The following is a 20,223-nucleotide window of genomic DNA, read 5'->3' on the forward strand; positions in this document are numbered from 1 at the left end:
CTTTAACATGAACAATTCCAAAAAAGCGCTCTTGCACATAACCATCTTTGTCAACAAACCTCAAGACAATTGACATTTGCTCTTTTTTAGATTCATCTCGAGCTTCATCAACTATGATACAAAATTTTGCATCACCAATTTCTTCTCGAATGGCATTCTTGACTCTAGCTGCCAAGACTTGCAAAATTTGCTTTTGTGTTGTTGGTGACGTATAAGATGCATTTCGTGGAGCTTTGACCAAAACTTCTGCTATTTTGTCATTGTAAGATGCTATGAAACTCAGTAGTTCTAAAAAAATAACCTCGATTCGTTGATGATATAGACTCATCATGACCTCTGAAAGAACATCCTTGAAATGCAAGCCATCTAGTTGTCTCGATTGAAACTTTCAAGCGAAGTCTGTTTTCTGAAACTTCTTGAGATGTGAATTTCTCAAAACTTTGTACAATATGTATTTGTTGATTCATGAGATCTTCACATGCTTTCTCAGCATTTCGATGAGGTGAAGTGAGATCTTTTCCGATATGTGCCAAAAATGCACAATTTTTCCCATCTCTTACCTTCTTCCATGAATTAAACCCATTAATAGTAAATGCATCTAATCCAGAAGGTCTGTCTTGAGCATGAAATACATAGCATGGTAAACAAAATGCAGCATCTGCAGTAGGAGAATATTCCAACCAATATGGGAATAACTTAAATCACGATGCCTGAAAACTAAGAGGATGTTTTCCTCCGGACTTCGGATATTGTGAAAGCATACATTGATATGGACCAGCGTTAATATAAGTTCTTCTAACTTCATCACGCTTTTCAATGGGGTACTCCCATATTTGCGGTCTCAATCCTGGATCACGTACTAATGATTGAATATCAAATCTCTCGTTGATTTCAACTCTTAAAGATTTTGCAGGGCGACTTTCAAAATTCAAATGATCGATATCAGTAGTTATATTTGATTGAGATGATTGAATATCATCGTTCTTTCTTTTGAAGAATGCATCAATTGTCTGTGGTTTTTTCATCTGCAAAAAAGATTGATCAAGTTTGATAAATAATCATACTTTAGTTTATTCAAAGAATACACCGCCACTACATCTCCTTGACAAGAATCACCCACTCATTCAAAATTTCTACAGAATATAAATATAAGTTATATAACATACTCTATACTAATTAAAGAAACATATGGCCAAGAATCTTGAACAAAGAAAACACACTGTCACCATAAACATTCATTAAAGCAACAAAAAAAATGAATTAAAAAAAAGAAAAAAAACTAAACTAAGAGACACGGAAATAGAATAAAAAAATCCCTTCCCCAAAAACTCAAAATTCAAGAACCTGTATCTCAATTCACGATTTTAATGTGAATATCATAAACAAGAAAAGAAAACACTACCATTCACATAAAAAACAATATTTCGAAAAAAAAAATCATTTTTTACTAAATAGGATCATCAAAATACACATAAAGAAGGATTATTTATCAAATTTGCCCATATTATAAATAAAAAAACAGAGTGAAATCAGGGGTTTTTTTATGCCAAGTCTAAACAACAAAATTTTCCCATTCCTATCAAATTCAGATTGTTTAGTTTAGTACCTAACAATTAACATTGTATAATCTCAATTCTCATCATATATTTTAATTTACAAATGAATTAAAAAAATCCAATAAAAAGATCCACAAATTAAAAATATATGCTCTCAAAAACCAAAACCTAATTTTTGGAGGGAAAATGACTAAAAATACACAATATGAAGAAAAAATACACGTAAGAAAAGCTGAAATCAATTTTGAAATTACCTTGAACGAGTGATATGTTTTGGTCGGTCACTGGTTAGTGGTTAGACGAGCTGGAGAATTAAAAAGAGGAAAAATGAATCAAGAACAAAAAAGTGAGTAAAAGACAAAGCCGATGTGAATTAAAAATAATCTTACTTTATTGGGGGAACAAATTAAACAAATGCATTTTATACTAAAAAAATATTTATACAATTGGAACTTGGAAGAGTGGGGCACGGCCCAATTAAAAACTACCCATTAACAAAACCAATATAATCAATATATACTAATAAATAAAAAAAAAATTGGGGGGGTGGGGGGGTTGGGGGCAAGAGCATAGGTGCCTCCGCCCCTGGGGGAGATCTACTCCCTGTACATGCATAGCCATTACATTGGACGAAAAAGTTGGACGATTCCTGCATGTGTAACATATATAGTTATTTTCATGTTAATTATTTTTTGAAAATACAAATACAATCTTGATATAAATTAAAAAGATATGAAATAACTGCTCGTACTATGGATGATCACTTAAGCATGGACTCGAGATAAGTAATAGACGGGACTTAAGCATAGACTTGAGAGTCTAGGGCTGAGATACCGAACCAAAATACCGACTTTTTAGGATATCGTACCGAAATTTTTTCGATATATATACATTTTTTTGGTATATCGAAATTTTTTTCGGTATCCATACGATATTGGTATGAATTTTTTTCATACCAATATTTTTGATACGGTATACCGAAAACCAACCCCTACTTGAGACATGCTTATCTCGAGCAGAAGAATTACAAATGAAACCTCTAAATCTACATAAATAAATTTGAAAAACTACCGTCAACCAGCGGAAATCGAACTCGAAACCAATTGGTCTCAGGACCTCACCGTTAGTCATTGAGTTGAGGTCTCATCGGCTCATATTTAGTGGCGGAGCTACATGGTCCCGAAAGTAGGCGACCGCCCCCTGAAATTCTAAAAAATGTTAATTATATATATATAATATCTTTTTAAAATACAAATTTTAATGAGTGATGCTACATGTACAACAAAATTTGTAAATCAAATATTACGACATAAAAAATTCAATACAAGAATTTAATTTATCAAAATCTCAAGATACATTAAATACAAAATCTCGCGATAGCAAAATCTCACGATATTATTGTTGTAAATATCATTGTACACGATATTTGTTGTACCTTTAACAATTTTGAATTTTAATTGTGCAAGCTCCTCCTCAATAACAAAAGAGTCACGTCCATCTTGACTATCACTGAAAAAGATCATCTTAACTAATATCGTTTTGAAAGATTTTATGAAGTAACAGATTTCTAGAGATCTAAACATATATCACTTTAACGGGATGAACACAATTTTTTTGTCATGTATAGCATGTTTTGATCCATCAAATTCATTTTTTTTTTACTTATGATAAGAAAAATTATTTCAATTTGCTCATTTTTATCATCTGATTTTTCTTTAATAGAGTTAGCGCATCTTGAGCACTAGCATCATACCTTTATTTGATATATGAAGTATCAATCAATTTTCTGATTTCGTAGAAATTAGCGAGATAGTTAAAATGATTGTTTAATAGAAAAAACATCAATTATTTCATTTGATATATTTACTTTGAAAATTGGCATTGTTTGGTGTTAGCTATGTTTCATATGCATATTTTTACTGTTAGTTTTGCATGCATTCATATGTTTTTGTGGTTGTTTTAGTTAGTTTTAGCATCTTTAATTCATTTATTTGCATAATACTCCTCTTGATCTGTTTTGAAGGAAAACTTGGCATTATTTAGATTTTTGGACAGAAGGTTGCTCGCTCGAGCGAGAGGCAATGCCCGCTCGAGCGAGCTCAAGGTTGCAAGTTTGTTCCAGAAGGTTGCTCGCTCGAGCGAGAGGCTATGCTCGCTCGAGCAAGCTAGACGGGGCAAAAAGGATTTCGAGACAGAAGATGGCTCGCTCGAGCGAGAGGCTATGCCCGCTCGAGCGAGCCAGGTTGGAAAATTTATCTCCCGGACAGAGAACTGCTTGCACGAGCGAGACCCTATGCTCGCTCGAGCGAGAATCGCGCACAGAGTTTTTAAAAACGGAAAGTCTTACTCGGGAAGGATACCAACTTTTGAAAACCCTTGGGCATATAAATATGATTCTTATCAGCAGAATAAGGGTTGGAGATCAGATTTGAAGGCAAGAGGCGGCTATCACCATCAACTCGATTCTTCTTCTTCTTTTATTTTATTTTTGGATTTGATTATTGATGTTTAGAGTAAAAAACTTTTGTTCTTAAATTATGTTTAACGTTGAGTAGTTTCTTTCTTTCGATCAAGGCCACGTGATTGGGCCAGACAGTTCATGTAAAAATTTGATTTGTTTATTTGAGATTTTCAGAATTGATTGAGTTTATTGATTATCAAATTTATCTTTGTCTTACAAATTTCCTGGCCAGTTGTTTGTTTGCTCGTTAATTGATTCCAAGTCGACAGAGGAGGTATCAAATTCGATCACTTTGATTTTCAACATAGTGTAAAACTGACTAGAAATAGAATTCGGTTTCAGTATGCGGTTTAGGTGTTTACTGAATTTTCACAGTGATTTATGCATTCAAATTTGATTAGAATTACGAAAGATTAGTTCATCAATATTTGAATAGGTTTGATTGTTCTAGAAATAGTCCTTCGAACAAATTAGGAAAATTCCCGTGAATTAAGATTAAGTCTGATATCTTAGATCAACTGCTTGTTGCATGAATTGTCAGGTACCTACGTGACCCTTGATCGAACTTTTCCAAAATTTTAAGTAATCCAAAGTTTTCCAGCTGCGTTTTAATTAAATTGATTTTTATTGAAATTTTAATATTTAGTCTAAAATTTGAAATCATTATTTTTTAATTATTCTAGATTAAGTATAAATAAATATATTTTGGTAATCATACTTTTACAGTTCCTGTGGGTTCGACATCCGGACTTTTGTCCACTTTATTATAATTTGATCTGGTTCGCTTGCCAGTAGAATTTATTCATACCGAAATAGCCGGTCAAGTTTTTGGCGCCGTTGCCGGGGACTGTCTTTGATATCAGAATTTTTATTTCGCTTGAGTTTAGACTTTATTTATTTTCTAAATTTCTGACTAGAATTTCTTGGTGTCTTTCAGGTACCTTCTGTTGTGCATGCATAGCATTCGATCTAGGAAATTATTACCACTTGATTTGGAGATCGAACACACGCTTAACAGAATTTGAAAAGCCAAGAAAGCTATCAATCTTGAACTAGAGTCAGAATCTGAATCTGAAGTAGAGATGGCAGACAACCGCACTGTTTGGGATATCATCCGTCCGCCAACTGAAGGATATGGATCTAGCATAGTTCGCCCCGCTGTTGAGGCGAATACTTTTGAGCTGAAACCCTCTACTATTCAGCTAATTCAACTACAAGCTAGATTTGGGGGTACATCTGTGGATGACCCCTACGCTCATCTGGAGCGTTTTCTGTCGATCTGCGACACGTTCAAGGTGAATGGGGTAACATCTGATGCAGTGCGACTGCGGTTATTCCCATTCTCCCTCCAAGGAGAAGCTGCTGAATGGCTAGATGATCTGCCTGCTGGTTCTATCACTACCTGGAACCAACTTGTTCAGACCTTTCTGAATAAGTATTTTCCCCCTACAAAGATGGCTAAACTGTTCTCCGATATCATCTCATTCAGGCAGAAGGAAGCTGAATCTTTACATGCTGCTTGGACCCAATTCAAAAAGATGTTGAGGATGTGTCCTCAACATAATCTTACTCAGAGCCAGCAGACTCAGACTTTCTGTAAGGCCCAAAAATATTAAGTTCTTAATGATGGGATTTAAGATTTAAATTCCGAATAAGAAAGAAAATATGAATTTAAGAATTTATGAAATTAGAGATTTCAATTTCGGGTCAAAAATATTTAATTTGAGGATTTTCGAATTTTAAGATTTTAATATCCGGAATTCTTAAATTAAAAGATTAAAAATATTTGAATTGATATTTATGAAATTTAAGATGTAATTCCAAGAGTATAAATATCAAGGATTGAATTTGAGGATGAAATCCGAGCAAGATCCCATTTGCAAATATTGAATAGTTCAAGGACTAAAATACGATAAGGTCCGAAATAATTTAATTTTAATTCAAAAATATTTAATTTGAGAATATTTAGAGTTTAGAATTAAATTCTAATATTCTTAAATTATTTAGGATTGAAATTGAATTAAATCGCTTGTCCGGGGACTGAATTGTAATTAGACCAAAGGGAAAAGCATCAGAATTCCCAGCCAAGAACCGAGAGAGGAGGAGAAAAGGGGTTCCAAGCCATTTTGGCCTTTTTAAACTCCGATATCTTTTGATCCGTCCGGTAGAATTTTCGATTGAGCATATATTTACGATCACGGCTCCGAGTGCTACGTTTTGACGTAAGTTTTACGAAGTTCTACCATGTTTAAATTTTAAGTTGTTGGTAGAATTACGATTTGATTGTATAAACATGTTCTAGCATATACAACGATAGCATATCTAAGACGGATCGAGAAAAGATTGTCGTTTGGACATGTTTTCGATTTTTGAAAGAATTGTTGAAATTCTGAAAATATGGGGCTGTATATTTCGAAATTATATTGTGGAATTGGTGATGATATATTGTTGAGATGGTGGTATTGATGATGCATATGCTTTTGGAATTTCCGATTTTGATCCGTTACGCCGCTGGTTCAAGATTTTGAATTGCTATGCATTATGAATGTCTAGAGCTGATCTTTAAGCTTATTGTGGATGAATGGAATATGAAATTATGTTGAGAATGAAGATATGATGATATTTGAATCGAAAGATTTATCGGATTCGAATAGTTGCGACGTCGGTTTGAATTTCGATTGTATTAACAAGATTTGAACTGAATAAGCTTTAAAGAAACATCGATTCAAATTGGAAATTGATGTTTAGTTATGTTATAATATATTTCAGATTTGAATTGAAGATTATCGAAGTCGAATCGACGAGTTCGAGTTTGAATGACTCGAAGTGTTTAAGATTGAATCAAGAACACCTTCAATTAGCAAAGATTGAAATAAGCAGAATTTGATGACAAATTTGGACAGCTTGTAGTTGATCAAGAATTGACAGAGTGTCAGATATTTTAATCAGAATACAGGTATGAATAGACATTAATAAGATGGGCAGAATAACTCGAGATTGTTTCTGATTATCGAGTTGCCTAAAATCACATACCTGCATGTTTTCATATATGTTATTGTTTATGTTTACATAAATGGGATAGATTATTCAAGATAGATATCTTCTTAAATTTCCAGAATATTTATGTAAATGTTTACTTGTCTTCTTTGATTTATAGTATTTTCTGTATTGAACATGTTTTATGTATTACATGTGATACTTACAGATTTGTCGGTATCCTTGAGTGATTATATGCTCATATGATTATATGATTGATGTGTTCAAGGTGTTTTATAGCATTTAATGCATACAGAACATGTTGCATTCATCTTGAACTCTAGCCTGAAAAGCACAGAGGGCAGAATGGCCTAGAGTGCAGATGACGTTTGGAGAACTGTAGTGAGTGACATGGAATGTAGATTTACTTCCAGAGTCAGATGACTCATGGCACGAAATATAGATTTATTTTCCAGAGCTAGATGACTCACTATAGTTGCACCAAAGTCAGGGGAATTGAGATCTTTAACCGACCACCGACTCTCCCAATCGAGGTGGTGTTAAATATCTCAATTCCCCTGACTTTGGTGCAACTATAGTGAGTCATCTAGCTCTGGAAAATAAATCTATATTTCGTGTCATGAGTCATCTGACTCTGGAAGTAAATCTACATTCCATGCCACTCACTACAGTTCTCCAAACGTCATCTACACTCTAGGCCATTCTGCCCTCTGTGCTTTTCAGGCTAGAGTTCAAGATGAATGCAACATGTTCTGTATGCATTAAATGCTATAAAACACCTTAAACACATCAATTATATAATCATATGAGCATATAATCACTCAAGGATACCGATAAATCTGTAAGTATCACATGTAATACACTTTCTACAATGGGGCTGATCAATCTGTCCGATCCATGTTGGATGCCGCTGCTAACGGAAGCCTATTCAGGAAGACACCAGCAGAGGCATGGGAAATCATTGAAAATATGGCTGAAAGCAACATTGGATGGCCAGATGCTAAAAAGGAGAGAAAAGCTGGAGTTCTAGAAGTCGACGCACTAACATCACTGAATGCCAAGATTGATGCTCTTACTCATCAGATGACAGCTATGCAGACATCTTCAGCCAGCCAAGTGCAAGTTCAACAGCCTGAAGAACAGCAAGTATTTGAAGTTGATGCTACAAACTTTATGGGGAATCAAGGGAGACAGCAGTACAATCCATATAGCAACACTTACAATCCTGGCTGGAAGAACCATCCAAACTTCTCTTGGAAAGCTGCAGATCCTACAGCTAATACATCGAAGCCAGTCGAGAAGAAGCCTTCCTTTGAAGAAATTATGATGAAATATGTAGCTGGTACTGAGACCCGTCTACAGAATCAGGAGGCAATGTTGCAGAATTTAGAGACACAGATGAGCCAGATAGCAACATAGTTGTCTACTCGGCCAGCAGGATCGTTGCCTAGCAATACTGAGCGGAATCCCAAGGATGTCAATGCTATTCTGGCGGTGACTAGATCGCAAGCAGACATTGTAGAGAAGAATACTGAGGATGAAGAAGCAAGTGAGCTAATCAAGGAAAAAGAGCTAGAGGAAGCATCAAATCCGTCAGACTCGACGCCTACGGGCAAGAAAGGTAAGTCCTCTCACCCAGCTATTAATGAAAATATTGACTTAAGTAAACTTCCTTTCCCCCAAAGATCAAAGCAACTGTAATTGGATAATCAATTTGCAAAATTCTTAGAGAATTTCAAAAAGCTTCATATTAATATTCTCTTTGCAGACGCTTTAGCTTAAATGCCCAGTTATGCAAAATTTTTGAAAGAAATTTTTACTAACAAAAGAAAACTTGTGGATTTTGAAACTGTGAAGTTGTCGGAGGAGTGTTCTGCTATTTTACAAAATAAACTCCCTCCGAAACTTAAGGATCCCGGTAGCTTTTCAATTCCATGCACTATTGGAAAATTATTTTTTAATAAGGCTTGATGTGATCTAGGTGCAAGTATAAATCTTATGCCTTATTCATGTTTTGAAAAGCTAGGAATTGGTAAAGTTAAGCCAACTACTATCTCCCTACAATTAGCTGATAGATCTATAAAATATCCAAGGGGGATTGTAGAGGATGTGTTAGTGAAGGTTGATAAGTTTATATTTCCAGTGGGTTTTATTGTGCTTGATATGGAAGAGGATCGTGAGATACCTCTTATTTTGGGTAGACCATTTTTAGCCACTGGAAAGGCATTGATTGATGTGCATAAGGGAGAGTTGATATTGCGTATGAATGATGAGAAAGTAATTTTTAATGTTTTTCATGGCATTCGATATCCTGCAGACAATTCAGATTGTTTCAGAATTGATGTTACTGATGATTTGGTTGAGTGTTCTCTGCAGGAGCAGTTGTCGGTGGATCCACTAGAAATATGTCTAACAGGTACACCTGATGAAGAGCATGCTAGTGAGGAAGTTCATGAAGTAGCACGGTATTTGGATTGGAGTCTACCCTTCCACAGACTCATCAATACCAAGATGGGGGAGCTCAACCATACTCCAAAACCGCTGAAGCCATCCACCGAGGAGCCCCCTACTCTTGAGCTTAAACCACTGCCTTCTCACTTAAAATATTTGTATTTATTAAAGAACGATAAACTGCCAGTAATTTGTTCATCTTTTTTGACAGGTTGCGAGGAGGAAAAGCTGTTGCGTGTGATTCGAGATCACATAAGAGCCATAGGATGGAGCTTGGCCGATATCAAGGGGATTAGTCCAACCATGTGCATGCACAAAATCTTGATGTGGGCAAAGCACAAGACATCGACTCAACCACAGAGGCGACTCAACCCCGCGATGCAAGAGGTAGTGAAAAAGGAGGTAATCAAGCTCCTTGATGCAGGTATTATCTACCCTATATCTGATAGTGAATGGGTGAGTCCAATTCAAGTAGTGCCTAAAAAGGGAGGGATGACTGTAATTAAAAATTCCAGCAATGAATTAATTCCTACTAGAACTGTTACGGGGTGGCGGGTTTGTATTGATTATAGGAAATTGAATGATGTCACCCATAAGGATCACTTCCCCCTTCCCTTTATTGATCAGATGGTTGAGAGACTTGCAGGGCATGCGTTTTATTGTTTTTTGGACGGTTATTCCGGATATATGCAAATTCCTATAGCACCTGAGGACCAACGCAAAACCACTTTTACTTGTCCTTATGGTACTTTTGCATATAAACGGATGCCTTTTGGGTTGTGTAATGCCCCTGCCACTTTTCAGCTATGTATGATGGCTATTTTTCATGATATGGTTGAAAATTTTATAGAAGTGTTTATGGATGATTTCTCTGTGATTGGATCGTCATTTGATGCATGTTTGCTTAATCTGAAAAAAGTGTTACAGAGATGTCAGGAGAGCAATCTAGTATTAAATTGGGAAAAATGCCACTTCATGGTGAAAGAGGGCATTGTTTTAGGGCATAAAGTGTCTGAGGTAGGTGTGGAGGTGGACATAGCAAAACTTGAAGTAATTGAAAAACTGCCACCTCCCGCGAATTTGAAAGGAATTCGAAGCTTTCTTGGGCACGCGGGTTTCTATAGGAGATTTATTAAGGATTTTTCTTCTATTGCTAAACCCCTTACTAATCTGTTGATCAAAGAGGTGCCGTTTAATTTTTCTGCTGAGTGCTTGCAGGCTTTCCAGATTTTGAAGCAAAAATTAACAACTGCACCAGTGATAGTAGCACCTGACTGGAATTTGTCGTTTGAGTTGATATGTGATGCCAGTGACACTGCATTGGGAGCCGTGCTTGGACAAAAGAGGGACAAAACACTTCATGTGATTTACTACGCCAGTATCACCCTGTCAGCCGCCCAACTTAATTATGCAACTACTGAAAAAGAGCTTCTCGCAGTCGTGTTCGCCTTGGATAAATTCAGATCTTATTTAGTGGGAAGCAAATTCATAGTTCACACAGATCACTCGGCATTGAAGTATTTGATGAGCAAAAAGGATGCTAAACCCAGGTTAATTCGTTGGGTTTTATTGTTGCAAGAATTTGATTTGAAAATTGTTGACAGAAAAGGCGCGGAGAATCAAGTTGCAGACCACCTTTCACGCTTGGAAAATCAAGGAGCTGATGCGCAAATAATTCATGACGATTTTCCAGATGAGCAGTTGTTTGAGGTAACAAAACTACCTTGGTATGCAGACATAGTAAATTACCTCTCAAGTAAGTTTCTTCCCTCACATTTAACTTATCAACAGAAAAAGAAATTTTTCGCTGAGTTGAAATATTTTTTGTGGGAAGAACCTTTTTTGTTTAAGATATGTGCAGATGGCATAATTCGTAGGTGTATTCCAGCGGAGGAGGTAAGCCCTATACTCTCACACTGTCACACATGTCCGACTGGAGGTCACTTCGGCGTGGGTCGTACCGCCGCTAAAGTACTTCAGTCGGGATTTTATTGGCCTTCATTATTTAAGGATGCATATACCTATGTGCTTGCTTGTGATGCTTGTCAGAAAGTGGGTAATATTTCTAGGAGACACGAGATGCCCCTTAATAATATTCTTGTTTGTGAAGTTTTTGATGTATGGGGTATAGATTTCATGGGACCGTTTCCTGTGTCTGAAGGGAACAAATATATTTTGGTTGCGGTCGATTATGTGTCTAAATGGGTTGAAGCACTGGCTTGTAGGACGAATGACTCTAGGGTGGTTATAAAATTTTTGAAAAAATTCATATTTTCTAGATATGGAATCCCTAGAGCCATAATTAGTGATGGAGGAACCCACTTTTGTAACCAGCAATTTGATAAGCTTTTGACAAAGTATGGGGTCACTCACAAGGTGGCAACACCTTATCACCCCCAGACTAGTGGGCAAGTTGAGATTTCTAATAGGGAGTTGAAAAGAATTTTGGAAAAGACTGTGAATTCCAACAGGAAAGAGTGGTCGAATAAATTAGATGATGCATTATGGGCCTATCGAACTGCTTTTAAAACACCTATAGGAACTTCTCCCTTTAGGTTGTTATATGGCAAAGCATGCCATCTTCCTGTTGAACTTGAGCATAAAGCACTATGGGCTACTAAATTTCTAAATTTTTATATGCAGGCTACAGATGAAGAACGTTTGCTACAATTGAATGAACTTGACGAGCTTAGGTTGGATACCTATGAGAATGCCAGAATTTACAAAGAAAAAACTAATAAATGGCATGATAAGCGCATTGTCTCACGTGAATTCGAGATAGGCCAAACTGTTTTATTATATAACTCACGTTTGAAGCTCATGCCAGGAAAGCTACGAACGAGATGGTCAGGACCGTTTACTATCAAGCAAGTGATGCCGTATGGTACTATCGAAATTCATAGTCCTACAACAGGAGCTTTCAAAGTTAACGGGCATAGGATAAAAATTTATCGACGTGGTATAGTGGATCCAACACAGACCACCATCGACTTTCAAGACCCGATAAATTAAAAAGGGAGGTACAGTCGGGCTATAGACTATAAATTTAGCGCTGTCTGGAAGGCAACCCAGTGTTCTTTTTTCTTATTTTCCTTGGTTTTATTTATTGCTTTTTAATTAATTATTGAAGTTTTTGTGTTTCTTTTCGAAATTTTTTTGAAAAAAAAAAAAGAAAAAGAAAAAATAGTTTTTATTTTTCTCGCTCGAGCGAGAAGAGTTCTGACCCCGACATCATTTTGGGCTCGCTCGAGCGAGCCTCCTAGCTCGCTCGAGCGAGCGGGGAGTTTACAGAATATAGTCGGGACCCCCTTTCTTCTCCCCTCATTTTTTCTTCTCTCAAATTCTTAGAACCCTAAATCCCAAAATCGCATCTAATTCGATCTCACCAATTTGCAGGTTAAATTCTCCGCTTCCGTTCGCTCCTCTACTCCAGTTATACTCAATCCATTCCCCTCACCTCCGTCCGGCCCTCTCCAAGCCGAATTCCTGCACGCTGTCTCTCCTCCACTCCAGGTATAATCCAAGCTTCTATACAGTCCGCAATCTCTCGCCGGATTTTGCTCAGATTACTTTGAATTCAATGGGTCCTAAAAGAGCATGATTGGATGACGCCTCTACATCTCAGCGAGCTCCGGCATCTTCATCTTCCTCGGGCATTGCCGAAAAATTCGTTAATGCCGCTGCAAAAGAAAGGTACGACCGGGCTAAATTGAATTGCACCCCTATTCCTAAGAGGGGTGTCGAATTAACTCATAGGGATAGTGGTGTTGCGATTGATATAATGAATAGGAATTGGGAATTTTTCTGCCAACAACCAAAGGCGGCAGTTGTGCCTTTAGTTCGAGAGTTTTATGCTAATGCTGCTGAAAGAGAGGATGGTAAAGCCTTTGTTAGAGGAAAAATAATTTCTTTTGATGAACATGCTTTGAATGCTTTACTTCAAACTCCTACGGTTGATGATAGTTTTTATAAGAATTTGAAAGTCGACCCCAACTATACTGAAATTCTGGAGCAATTGTGCTATGAAGGGGCGGCTTGGCATGACCCGGTTGCATTTTTACATTTTCCTGAAAAATATATGTTATTGGACTCATCCACCTGGTTCGCATTTGCTGCTAAACGTCTGATGCCTATATCTCACACGAGCAGTGTGAACATGGCAACTGCCATTCTGTTATATGCTTTGAGTTTGGATTGCCCGATCAATGTCGGTAGGCTTATTCATAGTGAGATTCGTCGCTGCATCTATACACCATCTCCTCTGGGTCTTTTCTTTCCTAGCATTATTTCAGAGTTATGCATTCAAGCTGGAGTCCAGGTTCGAGCTGACGAGGAATGGCTGCAGCCACGACAGCCTATTGATGCTGCACTTGTTGCAAAGAAGAAAGCAAAGAGGAAGAAGGACTTTCCTCGGGCAGGACGCGCAAGTTCTAGTTCTGCTCCGGCACCTCCTCCATGACATCCCCGTCGTAGGCCATTCATGAGCTCACTGCTTTTGCTCACGTTCAGAATGATTTTATGGCAGCTGCGACCGCGAATTTCCAAAGGATAGATGCTCTTCTCTCTGGCCTTACCACACAAATGAGGCTCGACACCTCATCTATTCCTGATGCTGTGCCATTCCCGCCTCCATTTCATTTTCAGTACGCTGCTCCAAACCCATCATATCAGGAGCCACCATTCCAGCACCCGCCTGCACCACAGGATGCTTCTGTTCCACAGCCTCCTCCAGAATATGAGGAGGATCCCGATGCTTTTGCACCGCAGTAGACCAGGGAAGTTCCTTTTTATGTTTTGTGCATTATGTTTTTAGTGTTGTCCTTTGCATTTGTTGTGTGTTTGTCAGCGTTTCTGAAGCATTGAGGGCAATGCTATAGATTAGTATGGGGGGTGTTTAGTTATAATGTTTCGTGTTCATTTTGTTTGCATTCATTTTATTTCGTCAGTTGCATATAGTTCGTTTACATAGCATATCATTTCGTTACTGGTGTGTTGAGTAAAGAACGAATTGGATAGCATGGCCAATGATGAGATTGTTTTTGCTCTGTTTTGAAACCGTAATCCATGTCCATCTGCCTGTCTGACCACTACGAACTGGTGAAACCAATTAGATGAATGATCTTTGATTTACTCGGTGATTTGTACTAGAATATGAGTTTGAAAAATGCAAACCAAGAGATGATTGAGGCATCGTTGTGATTTTTGGGCCTAATTTTCTTTGAATTCATTATCTCTAGTGCCCTCTTGAGCCTTCACTTATATGAGTACGTGAGGTACATTTTCTGAAATTGTTGATAATCATCGTTCACTGTTGATGATTGGTTGTTTCTGCACTGATTGAATTTGTATGAGTTGATGGTGAATTGAAACGTGTCTAGAACTAGTTTGAACACTCTTCGAGGCGCAATACGGGCAAAACTGTGATTAGGGATAATTTAGGCAATTTTTCTGTGAATCGTTTGAGCTTTTCAAGCTACCCATTGATACATTCTATCCCTAGTACCTTATTTGAGCTTTAATGAAATCGAATGGCACGCGTGAAAACGTGTGGTAAACCCCCATTCGTCATCTTTTTACGGACCTACATTCACTACCAACTACTAGCTTAAACACTAATTCCCACCTTAAAAGGAGTAAAATTGCATGTGTAAATGATATGTCCTCCTGCGTCTGAATTTGAAGAGTGGAATAGTGTGAAAAAAAAAAAAAAAAGGTAGAATGGATTAGAAAGGACATTTGAAAATATGTGAATCAATGGTTGGATGAGGTGATTTGAAATGAAACAAGAAAAAGGAGGTGAATAATAATGGTGTAGTCATAATTTACTCCTTGCTTTGAACTGTTATCCTTCATTTGTAGCCATAAGCCAGGCCTAACGTTACAAGCTTATTAAGTCCTCTTGACCGAGTCACAGTTGCCCAATATACTAGTGGAGAAGAGTTGTAAGAATTTTGCATATGGACTGTTGATAGACACTATTGATAAGTATGAATTTTTAATCAATACACGCACACACTATTTCTTTTTGTCTTAACCTGATTGTGAGTGTGGCGATTCCAGCTGTTTGATTCCTTGGTTACCTGTAAAAGTCCTCATGAGATAGAAAGTGTGGATGGGATTTATATGAAGGTACTTTGAAACATGAGTTGAAGAGATTATAAGTTTATGCGGTGATCCAGTTTATTTATAAACTTTTACGAGTTAGTAGGTTTGATGTGATTGGATTGGATTTGAGTTGTTTTTGAAAAAAAAAAAAAATTATTGCTGAGGCCATTGCTCCATAGTATTTCTTGATTCTTGATTGTGTGTTTGTTTAGTCTTGCTCGAGGGCGAGCAAAGTTTAAGTATGGGGGAGTTTTAGCTATGTTTCATATGCATATTTTTACTGTTAGTTTTGCATGCATTCATATGTTTTTGTGGTTGTTTTAGTTAGTTTTAGCATCTTTAATTCATTTATTTGCATACACTAGTAGAATTTCGGCATAATACTTCGCTATTTTTTACTTCGGTGATCACTATTGCCGAAGTAATACATAGTTATTTACTGCGGTTATAAAATTAACGAAGTAAAATGCATTTTAGACTTCATCAATTAAAAAAACGGGCTTCACTTAGATTTTTAAGTGATGATGAAGTAAAAAGGTTAAAATAAAATTTTTAATTTGTACAAGGTGAAGTAATAGGTTATTTTTCCAGCGTCGTCTCCCCCTCTCTCAATCTCTCCAAGTGCAAATATATTTAGGGCTTCTTCATTCGTCTCCCTCCTTTCTTTGTTTCGTTCCAGCTTGCTCCCAGCATATACACATTTAAGCATGTATGGATATATGATGCATCGGAGTTTCTGAAGATGTTGAAGGTTCGGATATGGTTTCCGCAGCTATCGAATCCTCCGACCGGATGCTCTCACTTTTGAATCGAGTAGTTTCACCGGTTCGTATGAATTTTCGATCTTTCAAATTCCTGTGCCCTATTACTTAATCCCGTATTGTTTCTCTCCATGTGTAAATCTGAGAAATTTCATCGCCTTCGGGGATTGTTGCTTGTGTTATAGTCGGTGGATGTCGATCACTTTGCAGTTTAGGGCTTGAGGTACTTGATATTTTCATTTGATTCGTGGTTTTTCTTTTATTCAGTTAATTTTTTTAGTTCTTCAGGGGCCTAATTGTTTGTGTAATTCCTGTTTTTTGGTGATTTGGTTTGGGTAATTCTAGCATACGAAACATCTGAGGAGTTAGGACCGTTTTGAATTAACAAAACTGGTTCATCTATCTATTTGAACGAATATGTTTGGAACATAGGTACAAACAACGTAAACAGATATTAAATTTAGGCACTTTTGATTGAAGACGTATCACTTGGAAAAGCTTAATGTTTCAAGCTTGTTATGTATACTGATAAAAGCTTATAATAATCTTATACCGATAAGAAAAATCAGAAATTCGTCTCGAACTCATATTTACATGCATGTTTTGTGAAATTTTTATGCTGACAGTGGCAAATATTCTGTTTCTTGAGTCACCGGCTGGTTTTGGCTTCTACGCATTTCAAAAAATCCCCATAAAAATCGCTTTAAACTCTCCAACTCACTCCCTCTGGTACACTTTAATGACAAAGCAAAACCTAGTTTTCTTTCAATTTCTACGTAACGTTGTTTATTACTGGGGAAACTAATTGCATTTTCATCATAACATTAGCTTCTTGATTTTCGTTTCTAGGCTAAGTTATTTGTGAATGTGAATGAATCTTCTGCTATATCGACGTTGTTATTACTGGGGAACTGTTTGCATTTTTCATCATAACGTTAGCTTCTTGATTTTCGTTTCTGGGCTGAGTTATTTGTGAATTTGAATGAATCTTCTGCTATATCAAATGATTTATTTAGAATGCTGTTATTTCTGAGGCACAAGTTATTTAGTTGCTTGATTTCGGTGGCCAAGCACTTCAGATTTTTCCTATTCCACAAAATTATACCGCATTGCTGCATTGTCCTTTGGTGAACATTGATTTACGATGTTATTTTAACTGGCTGAGAGTTGAAACATGATCTGGTCTAGTTTACAAAGTGTTGGATGTTTTTTTGTTTACTGTTTCACTTATTGTTCTAGGTTTTTAGTTCTACTGAGTAATGGAATCGCCTGCTTTACCACCAAATGCAAATTTACAAGAAGCAGCACTACCTAAGAGGTGTATAATTGACCGAACTGGATTTGGTACATCCGGACGACCCATCTCTTTGCTCGCAAATCACTTCAAAGTCTCACTCAGATGTCCAAATGAAATATTTTATCAGTACAGTGTAAAATATATTACCATGCTATTTTTTCCAAGTATAGTAATGAGCATACAAGTGAATCATTAGATGGTCCATTTTTAATGCAGGTTTCTATTAGTTCTGAGGATAATGGAATGGTTGACAGCAAAGGAATTGGGAGGAAGATCGCTGAAAAACTTTACCAAACATACTCTTCTGAATTTGCTGGAAAGAAATTTGCTTATGATGGGGAAAAATGTCTATACACAATGGGGCCATTGCCGCAGAACACGTTGGAACTTACAGTGATTCTCGAGGAATTTATTGCCAAGCAATAACGTCCATCATTGACCTTTATTTACTTGTTTTTGTGCTTCTTTTTTCCTGGTAAATGCTGCCTGAGTCCATTGCATAGTCCTAGGAGCCCTTCTGATTATGGAGATGGAAGTGGCTCTGGGAAAAGATCAAAGCACTCTCTGCAGTCGAAAGTTTTTAAATTAGAGATAAGTTATGCTGCAAAAATACCCTTGAAGTCCATTTCTCATGTCGTTCAAGGAGCCGAAGCAGAAAATGTGCAAGATGGTCTGAGGGTCCTTGATGTCATATTGAGACAGAAAGCAGCTAATAAGTATACCAAGAATACCTTTTTGATAGCATATAAGCATTTTTTCTATCATCTTGTACATAAAAAATGGATATTGGCGTAGAGGCTTCCTTTTAGTTCGGCAATAGTTCTTTCATGATGATCTTGAAACCGCGACCTGTTGTGGATTTCCTGCTTGCTAACCAAAATTTGAAGGATCATAGCAATATTGACTGGGACAAAGTAAATGGTTCTTAACTATTTGCAGTCGCTTTCTATGACCATTATTTCAGTTATGTTTGTCATGATTGTGAGTCTGGAGCACAGGCCAAGAGGATGCTCAAGAATCTGAGGGTTAAGGCCAGACATATCAACAGGGAGTTCAAAATTATAGGTTTGAGTGAGAAACCATGCAATTAGCAGTTGTGAGTAAATACGTATCTTGCAGTGTTTTGCCTTCATTCCTTCCTGTAAGACGTCTAATGGTGGTTATCTTTTCAGTTTTTCATTGGAAGTGAAAAATGGTGGTACTGCTAGAGATGATGGTGGGATTTTGGAGATCACTATTTTTCACTACTTTGTGAAACATCGTGGTCAAGAACTAACATTTTCGGCATACATTCCATGCCTTGATGTTGGAAAACCAAAACGACCAAACTATTTGCCTTTGGAGGTATATAATTTTTTGGTAATTGTCTTATGAACTCTACTGCAACTTTCTTTCTAAAATTTCTTTATGTATCTTTTTTCAATTAAAGCTATGTTCTCTAGTCTCTCTTCAAAGATACAAGAAGGCGTTGTCAGGAATGCAGAGAGAATCCTTAGTTGAACAATCAAGGCAGAAACCTCCAGAGAGAATTCGAGTTGTCACTAATGTAAATTATCTACCCAGTGAACTCTTTCCCTTCCATCTCTTATGTTGTGGTTTCACTTCTTGATTGAATCTTGTAGGCTGTTAGAAACTATCAGTATGAATCTTTCTCAAATCATTGCATTCTAAGTTTGTTGCAAGTATCTGATAAAGGATATATGTCTCTGGATTGATTCAGGCTTGGAGGCATTGGCATGAGAGAACACCTGCAAATATGATAGATCCTATATTGAAGGATGGATTAATGTATAGTTTTTTTCCCCAGTGTTTATAGAGTTAGAATTTGATTATTTTTTATAGACGCACTTTTAGTTTTGTGGAAATATTTGTGGATACATGCATATTTTTGGGTTATTTTGGTGGATATACTTGTGAATTTATGGATGTTCGTTGTTTTGAGATGAATAATTTATGAACCTTATTAGTCTATTTTAAGTTTCAAAAATATATTTATATTGTGTAATTATTGTATCTAAATTTTAATGTAGTGGAACAGCAATTTCACTAATTGACGAAGCAAAATAATGTCTTTTACTTTGTCAATTAGTGAAATTGCCGAAGTACAAGACTTTCTTCTACTTCGTCAATTACTATCATTGCCGAAGTATAAGCATATTTTTTATTTCGGCAATTTCATTAATCGACGAAGTACAAGCATATCTTTTACTTCGGCAATTTCATTAATTAACGAAGTAAAAGAAAGTAATTAACGAAGTAAAAAATATGTTTTTACTTCGGCATCGGCCCAATCCTGAACCGATTTTGGCTCCATGAACCGACCAAAGACTTCGGTAATTTCAGGGCTACGACTTCGGTTATAACACGAAGTAAAACGGTATCTATTACTTCACGTGACACTACTTCGGTAATTATCTATCTACGACTTCAGTTAATAACCGAAGTCTTTTGCGACTTTTCTACTAGTGATAATACTCCTCTTGGTCTGTTTTGAAGGAAAACTTGGCATTATTTAGATTTTTGGACAGAAGGTTGCTCGCTCGAGCGAGCTCATGGTTGCAAGTTTGTTCCAGAAGGTTGCTCGCTCGAGCGAGA

At 36.8% G+C, this 20,223-nt stretch overlaps 1 pseudogene; it reads left to right on the forward strand.

Annotated features, from left to right (window-relative positions):
• The first annotated feature begins 17,590 nt into the window (after positions 1-17,590).
• LOC140884485 (protein argonaute 16-like) lies at positions 17,591-19,444 on the forward strand (annotated as a pseudogene).
• The last annotated feature ends 779 nt before the right edge of the window (positions 19,445-20,223 follow it).

The sequence above is a fragment of the Henckelia pumila genome, chromosome 2 (assembly GCF_033568475.1).
Source record: "Henckelia pumila isolate YLH828 chromosome 2, ASM3356847v2, whole genome shotgun sequence".
Lineage (NCBI taxonomy): Eukaryota > Viridiplantae > Streptophyta > Magnoliopsida > Lamiales > Gesneriaceae > Henckelia > Henckelia pumila.